The following is a 10,717-nucleotide window of genomic DNA, read 5'->3' on the forward strand; positions in this document are numbered from 1 at the left end:
CGGAATGTAATTTTTTCACTTTCTGGTGTCCTAGAAACGTGAAATTTGGCACGAGCATTGATTATGTCATAAATAGGAAAAGCTAATGAGTCCCAACTCGATTATTCAATTCTATGCTCAAAAGAATTAGAGTCCAAATTTTACGTGCGGAATGTAATTTTCTCACTTTCCGGTGTCATAGAAACGGGAAATTTGGCATAAGCATTGATTATGTCATAAATAGGAAAAGCTAATGGGTCCGAACTTCATTATTCAATTCTATGCGCAAAAGAATTAGCGTCCAAATTTTTTGTGCGGAATGTAATTTTCTCACTTTCCTGTGTCATAGAAACGGGAAATTTGTCAGGAGTATGGATTATGTCATAAATATGAAAAGCTAATGGGTCCAAACTCGATTATTCAATTCTAGTGCAAAAGAATTAGCATCCAAATTTTACGTGCGGAATGTAATTTCTTCACTTTCCGGTGTCATAGAAACGTGAAATTTGGCACGAGCATTGATTATGTCATAAATAGGAAAAGCTAATGGGTCCCAACTCCATTATTCAATTCTATGCGCAAAAGAATTAGCATCCAAATTTTACGTGCGGAATGTAATTTCTTCACTTTCCGGTGTCATAGAAACGTGAAATTTGGCACGAGCATTGATTATGTCATAAATAGGAAAAGCCAATGGGTGCCAACTCCATTATTCAATTCTATGCGCAAAAGAATTAGCGTCCAAATTTTACGTACATAATCTAAATCTCGCACTTTCCGGTGTCATAGAAACATGAGATTTGGCACAAGCATTGATTGTGTCATAAATATGAAAAGTTAATGGGTCCCAACTGGATTATTCAATTCTAGCACAAAAGAATTGGCGTCGAAATTTTATGTGCGGAATGTAATTTTTTCACTTTCTGGTGTCCTAGAAACGTGAAATTTGGCACGAGCATTGATTATGTCATAAATAGGAAAAGCTAATGAGTCAAAACTCGATTATTCAATTCTATGCGCAAAAGAATTAGCGTCCAAATTTTTTGTGCGGAATGTAATTTTCTCACTTTCCGGTGTCATAGAAACGGGAAATTTGTCAGGAGTATGGATTATGTCATAAATATGAAAAGCTAATGGGTCCAAACTCGATTATTCAATTCTATGTGCAAAAGAATTAGCATCCAAATTTTACGTGCGGAATGTAATTTCTTCACTTTCCGGTGTCATAGAAACGTGAAACTTGGCACGAGCATTGATGTTGTCATAAATAGGAAAAGCTAATGGGTCCCAACTGGATTATTCAATTCTATGCGCAAAAGAATTGGCGTTGAAATTTTACGTGCGGAATGTACTTTTTTCACTATCCGGTGTCATAGAAACATGAAATTTGGCACGAGCATTGATTATGTCATAAATAGGAAAAGTTAATGAGTCCCAACTGGATTATTCAATTCTATGCGCAAAAGAATTAGCGTCCAAATTTTACGTGCGGAATGTAATTTTCTCACTTTCCGGTGTCATAGAAACGTTAAATTTGGCACGAGCATTGATTATGTCATAAGTAGGAAAAGCTAATGCGTCCCAACTCCATTATTCAATTCTATGCGCAAAAGAATTAGCGTCCAAATTTTACGTGCAGAATGTAATTTCTTCACTTTCCGGTGTCATAGAAATGTGAAATTTGGCACGAGCATCGATTATATCATAAATAGGAAAAGCCAATGTGTCCCAACTCCGTTATTCAATTCTATGCGCAAAAGAATTAGCGTCCAAATTTTACGTGCAGAATGTAATTTTCTCACTTTCCAGTGTCATAGAAACGTGAAATTTGGCATGAGCATTGATTATGTCATAAATAGGAAAAGCTAATGGGTCCAAACTCGATTATTCAATTCTATGCGCAAAATAATTAGCGTCCAAATTTTACGTGCAGAATGTAATTTCTGCACTTTCCGGTGTCTTAGAAACGTGAAATTTGGCACGAGCATTGATTATGTCATAAATAGGAAAAGCTAATGGGTCCCAACTAGATTTTTCAATTCTATGCGCAAAAGAATTAGAGTCCAAATTTTACGTACGGAATCTAATTTTCTCACTTTCCGGTGTCATAGAAACATGAAATTTGGCACGAGCATTGATTATGTCATAAATAGAAAAAGTTAATAGGTCCCAACTCCATTATTCAATTCTATGCGCAAAGGAATTAGCGTCCAAATTTTACGTGCGGTATGTAATTTTGTCACTTTCCGATGTCATAGAAAGGGGAAATTTGGCACGAGCATTGATTATGTCATAAATAGTAAAAGCTAATGGGTCCCAACTCGATTATTCAATTCTAGCACAAAAGAATTGGCGTCGAAATTTTACGTGCGGAATGTAATTTTTTCACTTTCTGGTGTCCTAGAAACGTGAAATTTGGCACGAGCATTGATTATGTCATAAATAGGAAAAGCTAATGAGTCCCAACTCGATTATTCAATTCTATGCTCAAAAGAATTAGAGTCCAAATTTTACGTGCGGAATGTAATTTTCTCACTTTCCGGTGTCATAGAAACGGGAAATTTGGCATAAGCATTGATTATGTCATAAATAGGAAAAGCTAATGGGTCCGAACTTCATTATTCAATTCTATGCGCAAAAGAATTAGCGTCCAAATTTTTTGTGCGGAATGTAATTTTCTCACTTTCCTGTGTCATAGAAATGGGAAATTTGTCAGGAGTATGGATTATGTCATAAATATGAAAAGCTAATGGGTCCAAACTCGATTATTCAATTCCATGTGCAAAAGAATTAGCATCCAAATTTTACGTGCGGAATGTAATTTCTTCACTTTCCGGTGTCATAGAAACGTGAAATTTGGCACGAGCATTGATTATGTCGTAAATAGGAAAAGCTAATGGGTCCCAACTCCATTATTCAAGTCTATGCGCAAAAGAATTAGCATCCAAATTTTACGTGCGGAATGTAATTTCTTCACTTTCCGGTGTCATAGAAACGTGAAATTTGGCACGAGCATTGATTATGTCATAAATAGGAAAAGCTAATGGGTCCCAACTCCATTATTCAATTCTATGCGCAAAAGAATTAGCATCCAAATTTTACGTGCGGAATGTAATTTCTTCACTTTCCGGTGTCATAGAAACGTGAAATTTGGCACGAGCATTGATTATGTCATAAATAGGAAAAGCCAATGGGTGCCAACTCCATTATTCAATTCTATGCGCAAAAGAATTAGCGTCCAAATTTTACGTACATAATCTAAATCTCGCACTTTCCGGTGTCATAGAAACATGAGATTTGGCACAAGCATTGATTGTGTCATAAATATGAAAAGTTAATGGGTCCCAACTCCATTATTCAATTCTAAGCGCAAAAGAATTAGTGTCCAAATTTTATGTACGTAATCTAATTCTCTCACTTCCTGATGTCATTTTATATGAAGGAAACGTCACATGTTTACCTCCACGTGGTGTTTCCTGGGTAACGCAGAGAACTATGCAAAATGGTGAACACATGTTTTTCCTCAGTATCTCTAAAGTAACCACGACTTCATAAGATTTTCCGTGTGAAAGCCGGGTATATCAGCTAGTTACTTCATAAGCCTATAAATCATGACCTGCTGCTTGAGATGTTGATGTATATGGTCCTAATGATCCTTGTCTTAATTCCCAGTAAATTACAGTTTGGTCTGATGCTGCAGCTTTAAAGGACATTACAGTAAATTAGGAGTAATCCTTCTCATTACTGAAGTCTCTTGTCCTCCAATCGGTCTGTTATTTAAGATATTGAGTGATTCATTTAAATTATGTCTCCACATTTTGTAGCTACCATCTCCTAATCTTCTAAGATGTCTTTTTGAATAATCCGCTCCACCAAACTAGCGGCCTGTAGATAAAATGGAATATTAAAGATCCACTCAATATTGTTCTAGGCACAGAAACTAGTAATCTTGTCATTCTTAAACTGTGACTAGTTATCACTTTGAATTTGTAAGGGAACTTCATAGCATAAAGTTATATTTTCAAATTTTTTTATATACTGTTCATATTTGCTATTTTACATGAGTGTGTCAACATGAACGCAGAATACGTATCCACAGCTGTGCTTATATATACACATCCACCATCTTGTGGCAGGGGGTCAAATTTGCCAAATTTGACAAGGTAAATTACATTTTGCTAATTGACCTTGTACTACCTTTGCTGTAAATGTTGGCACACTAGACAATTTAAGATTACTGTTTTTACCAGATCTAACTTGATGGGCACTCCTCGGGATCGTACCCACTGAAAAGTGGCTTTTTCTCTGAGATGTCTTTTTTTGTGCGCCCAATGAGCCACCCCCCAAAATTTGTCATCTGTATGGCGTTCCTTGGTATCAGCAACTAATATCTTTGAATGTTCATCAGCTATTGTTTTGAAGAATCTCTCCAATGTATCTGAAACACAATGAGCATTGATATGAAATACAGTCACACTCAGTGCAATCGCCCAGATGTCTTCCCATAATTCCTTTCCTCATACTTCTTTACTATAAATATAATTGTGTAGATCTAGCATTGACATGAGGTGGGATTCTAAATTGATACTTTAAATATCATATTGCATATACTTCACTGTCTGCTCCAAATTGGTTATAATGAGAAATAGCATCCATGCAAATGTATGAGTCTAATCCCATGTTGTTCATTCTATAGTACATTTCTAGTTTATTCACCTAACGGTACAGATATAGTTGGACATGACGCATCAATACACATGTACTCCCCCAACATCATAACAACATCAACTGATCTTTTCTGTGCTATTGGGGGAATAAAAGAAGGCTGGCTATCTATAAGCAGAGAGATGGCGAGAGAGTATTTAGCTTTCTTAAATGAATTCAAGTGTCAAGATCCAGATGAATTACATCCTAGGATACTAAAGGAAGCAGTGGAGGTAATTGCTAAACCACATGCATAATCTTTAAAAAATCCTGGAGAAGAGGAGAAGTCCCAGATGATTAGAAAAGGGCAAATGTTGTCCCTATCTTCAAAAAAGGGAAGAAGGTGGATCGAAGAAAATGGAGGCTTGTGAGACTGACTTCTACAGTGGGAAATATCTTAGAACAAATTATTAAACAGCATGTATGCAAGTACTTGGATGAAAATGAAGTAATTAACCAGAGCCAGCATGGGTTTGTAACCAACAAGTCATGCCAGATGAATCTAATTTCCTTCTATGACAGAATCACCAACTGGATTGATCAAGGAAATGCGGTGGATATACTATATGTTAAATGATCTGGAGGAGCGAATTGATGGGAAATTAATCAAATTTGTAGACAACACAAAGCTACAAGGGATAGCTAATACTAGGGAAGAGAGGGAGAGTATTTAAAATGATCTAGGAAAGCTTGAACAGTGGGCGGCAAATAACAGAATGGTATTTGACAAGGAGAAAGGCAAGGTCCTACATTTGGGCAAGAAAAATGAAAAAAGCACATACAGAATGCTTGAATTTGGGCTAAGCAGCAACATATGTGAAAAAAACTTGGGTATACTAATAGATCATAGACTGAACATGAGTCAACAATGTGATGCAGCAGCCCAAAACCCAATTTTGGGATGTATTAAGAGACGCATACAGTCTAGATCACGTGAGGTCATTATCCCCCTCTACTCTTCCTTAGTCAGACCTCATCTGGAATACTGGGTCCAGGTCTGGGCACCCCACTTAAAAAAAAAGAAACATAGACAAACGGGAGCAAGTTCAGAGAAGAGTTACCAAGATGGTGAGCGGTCTGCAAATTATGTTCTACGAGGAACAGTTGAAGGATCTGGGAATGTTTAGCTTGCCAAAAAAAAGGCTGAGAGGAGACTTAATAGCTGTCTACAAATATCTGAAGGGCTGTCACAGTGCAGAGGGATCAGCCCTATTCTCATCTGCACAAGGAAAGACTAGAAGCAACACAATGAAACTGAAAGGGGGGAGACACATTAAAAAAAAACTTTCTGACAGTGAGGTTGGATTCGTATTACCAAAGATCACTTGTCAATTCCAAGGTTTGATGCCAGATGTTATGGGAATAAATATCATATTCCATGTACTAAACTTTCTGCTCCTAATTGGCTATAATGAAACTCTATGTTGGTCATTCTCTAGTACACTTCTAGTTTATTCACATCATAAAGGTACAGATAAAGTTGGACATGACACATCAATACACATGCACGCCCCCAACATCATAACAAATCATGATTGGCTTAATGTGTAATAATATTAATAATATTTATTTGTATAGCGCCAACATATTCTGCAGCACTTACAAAAACAGGGGGAATGCAGAAAGACAAAAGTGCAAAAATTACAGTAGGGGTGAGGCTCCTGCTCCAATGAGCTTACATACTACAAGTAATGGGGTGATAATGAAAGTAAAGGGGCTAGAGGGGTGCACAGTATGGCGAGGTGGAGAGTAAGGGATGCTGTACACATAAACAATGGTCAGACATTTAGCCGTGTGATGTCTATGATGACTCTATGATTAACATATTCCTGGACCAAAGGAATGCAAGAGAGGAGAGGAGATAAGAATCAGCTCATGGGAATGAGCATCTAAGAGCTTTCTCTTGAGAAACACCTCTGGAGACAGTGCTGGGAGTGTATTGGAGATAGCGCACAAGAATCCAATACACATACACCAGTGTACAATATCGAACCAGTTAACCATTTAACTGCTAGCTATTTCCCATGAAGGTGTGTATATATATATATATATATATATATATATATATATATATATATATATATATATATATACACTTTTGCTAGGCTGATGAAAGCAACACATTACTATAACAATACATACACAAATACACATATGCATTTCTTTGCTAGGCTGGTCTGTGTTAGGGAGGGGCAAAACTATTACATACTCTTCTTCCTTCCCTTTTACATCACCTACCTCCACCCTGTGGTCTGGCTTCCTGTCAGACTTAGAATGTTAAAGACATGCTCAAACAGTCCAGGAGTACGCATAGCATATATAACATAATATAATTTACATAATCCCTTCACACTCACACATACAAAAATAACAGATCCACATTGTTTATAAGAACCCAAAAGTATTACATCACAGATTTTCAATTCATGTATTTTTCACAAACAAAACTCTGTATACAAACATCTTTTCAATTCCACTTTCTCGTAATCGTCTGCATAATTTCTGTGACACTTTTAATCCCCTATCTACTTTTCTATATTCATTAGGCATAATTCTATGCAGCAATAACAAATGTTCATACAATTTTTGGAAGCTGACAGCCCCTCCCTTGAAAATGCACATTCTCTTTGAGGAGAAGCAAAACGAAAAAAAGAAACTATTAACTGTTTTTAGCCAAGACTTCATAAGATCCAGAAATTCCACAGTATTAAAAAAAAAAAGTTTATCTGCGCTCCAAGATTATGTAGCAGTAATCAAATATATATATATATATATATATATATATCCAAGGGAGCAGATCAGAAACAAGTACGGCACTTACTCATGACCAGCAAGGCAAGAGCCCCCTCCTAGATTTGTCGACTCCTAAGCTGTAAAAGAGTATCCGAATCCAGCGTGGGTAGAAGTTCAGTTCAGTCCTTTATTCCAATGATAAATATGGACAAGGCAGGCAACGCGTTTCAGTGCTCAAAAGTGGAATCTTCCTCAAGCCAACAATAACAAACATTACCACAGATACACACACACACACACACACATTATATATATATATATATATATATATATATATATATATATATATATATATAATAAAATGTACGTTACATATTCTATAGCCAGCGTTCTGCGGCGCCAATGTAGTGGGTGGAGACAGGAGCATTATTACAGTACCATCACAGAGTTCATGTGATCGGCTTCACCTAGTACGTCGTAGATCACATATAGTCCATGGGACGCACCCTGTATTCCAAACACAAACATAGGATGGAATAACCGGAGGGTCAAACAGGATATTCATTATGGGATTCTTTTAAAATGATATTAGACGCTTTGCTTTAGATATACATTACGTAACATCAAATAAAAATAAGGGTGCCTGCACACGGGCGGAATTTCTGTGGCGGTATTTTAAGCACATTGTCCGCCCCTGACCGCAGCCAGTATACTTCTATGGGGATCCGCAGTTGTCCCCACATGGACGGATTTGCAACACGGCATGTCCTAATTTGGGTCGGATTCAGTGTGTGGAGACTCCAATACACGCAGTTCATCCGCAGTGCAGCTGCGGATGAAGATACTGGTTGCTATGACATTAGAGAAAGTAGGCGTGGTTGGAGGCTGCAGGTTTTTCCGCGCGTTTTTTTCCGCAGCACATCCGCATATATCTGCGCAGGATTTTCCACGCATCCGCACCTATCCGCAAGCACATTTAGGTGCCATACGCACGTGAAAATCCACTTGCGCAATCCGTAATGCTCGTGTGCAGGCAGCCTACCTTGTTAAAATTATTACATTTCTTCATTACTTAAAATTCATTGTAATTATAAAGATAGAAAATATTTCAATATTAAAGCATAAATAGTAAATTGTGTGTATATTGAATTTTAAAGATAATTTTGCAAGTATATACAAACATGGTGGAATATAATCTTAGTAAATAGTAAACAATGATATATAGAGCATACATGGTACGATTTGATAGGTGTAGGTCATAATAAAAAATCTTATAAAGGGTAATTTGCTGCACCATAAAAAAAACGAAAATAAAACATAGATATATAGATACCTATATATAGGATGGATATAACATACAGATCCACAGCGAAGAATCATCAATAGAGTTTACAATATAGAAGTTAATTGTTGGTAAATACGATAAAAAAAAAAAGAAATACGATAAGAAAAAAAATTATATATATAGTAATAATTAAAGGTGTTGAATTATGATATACCGGACTTCATAAATACTAAATTAAATTTTGGGGGTGTTTTATATACCTTTTTTTGTTTTTTGTAAGACATTGTTCAAACCATGAGGAACCCATGTCCTCATCTTATATATCCAAAACATATCCCTCTTTCTTAGTAGAAAGAAAATGACTGGTTTTATTTTTTCTAATTGTGTCATCCTTAAAGGGGTTGTCCCGCGATAGCAAGTGGGGTTAAGCACTTCTGAATGGCCATATTAATGCACTTTGTAATATACATCGTGCATTAAATATTGGCCATACAGAAGTTATACACTTACCCCCTCCGGTGTTGGCGTCCACGTCTCCATGGCGCCGACCGAAGCCTTCTTCTGCCTGGATTAGACACGCTTGCGCAGTCTGCCCTCTTCTGTCCCGTTCCGGCGTGCTGGCGCCGCAGAGGTCTTCTGCGCATGTGCAGAAGACCTGTGCGGCGCAAGCACGCCGGAGCGGCCCCTTCAGTGGGACAGAAGAAGCAGACTGCGCAAGTGCGTCTAATCCAGGCAGAAGAAGGCTTTGGTCGGGACCACGGACATTTTAGCTAGGAGTTTATAATCCGAATTGAGAAGAGAGATGGGCTTATAGGAACCACAATCCAGTGGGTCCTTTCCCGGTTTCAGAATAAGTACGATGGTGGCCTCATAGAAGGATGGGGGCAGTGATGCATTATCAAAGGCGCGTTATAGGTCTTTAATAGTGTGGGTAGAAGCGTCTCTTAGTATTTTTTCTAGACTTCTATTGGCAGGCCGTCCGGGCCTGGTGATTTACCGCTGGACACCTCCCCAAGGGCTTCTGAAAGTTCAGTCAGAGTAAATGGGGCATCTATTAAGATCTGTTGGTCGGGGGTGAGTGTAGGGAAATTGACATTTGATAGAAAGTTCTCGAGATTTTGGTGTGTGGCGTGGAATCCAGTAGCATACAGCCCACCATAGAAGCGTTGAAATCGTGCTCCTATTGATTTCTTGTCATGAAGGATTTCGCCCGATTCAGACGCAATGCGGAGTATCGACGGTGATGACGTGTTTTGGTGTACCAAGTGGGCTAGTAGGCTACTGGACTGGTTGCCGAGTTCATAGAACCGTTGTTTAACGAAGAAGGAGGCTCTGCGGGCTTTTTCTTGTAAGTGGATCAGATATTGTCTTGCATCTCTCAACCACTGCTCTCTATGCTCATCAGATGGGTCCGCAACATAAGTTGCCTCTAGGCGTGTATATTGGGTCGCCAACTGGTGTTCCAATATGGAGGATTCTCTTTTTATATAAGAGATGGATGATTTTAGGGCGCCTCGCAGAAAGGCTTTTAGTGTCTCCCAGAGCATCGCCGGTTCGGCGTCGGGTTGGTTTAATTCTAGGAAGGTTGTTAATTGGTCGTGAATCCTGTCGTTTGTGCCGAACAGGCTCAGCCAGAATGGGTGCTCCCGCCAGCTATGCTTATGGGTATTTGCATCAGGTGTGGAGACTTCCACATGCAGGGGGGAGTGGTCTGATATGCCCCTAGGGAGGTATTCAACATGATTTATTGCGGTACATAGGCAGTAATCTATTCGGGAGAGCGCGTTCCTGCCAGTAGAGTGACATGAGTACTCGTGAGTTGACGGCCATCTAACTCTCCAGACGTCTTTCCAGCCGACTTCCTGTAGGAATATTGCCAGCGGTGTGAGGTTAAACTCGGCTGGATGCGTCTGCGGAACGCCAAACCTGTCCATCTGAGAGTCTAGTACTAGATTCAGGTCTCCCATGCATATTACAGAGGCGTTAAGGTATTGTGAGGCAAATTGGGCCGCCTAA

Source organism: Eleutherodactylus coqui, chromosome 1 (genome assembly GCF_035609145.1).
Source record: "Eleutherodactylus coqui strain aEleCoq1 chromosome 1, aEleCoq1.hap1, whole genome shotgun sequence".
In the NCBI taxonomy this organism is placed as follows: Eukaryota; Metazoa; Chordata; class Amphibia; order Anura; family Eleutherodactylidae; genus Eleutherodactylus; species Eleutherodactylus coqui.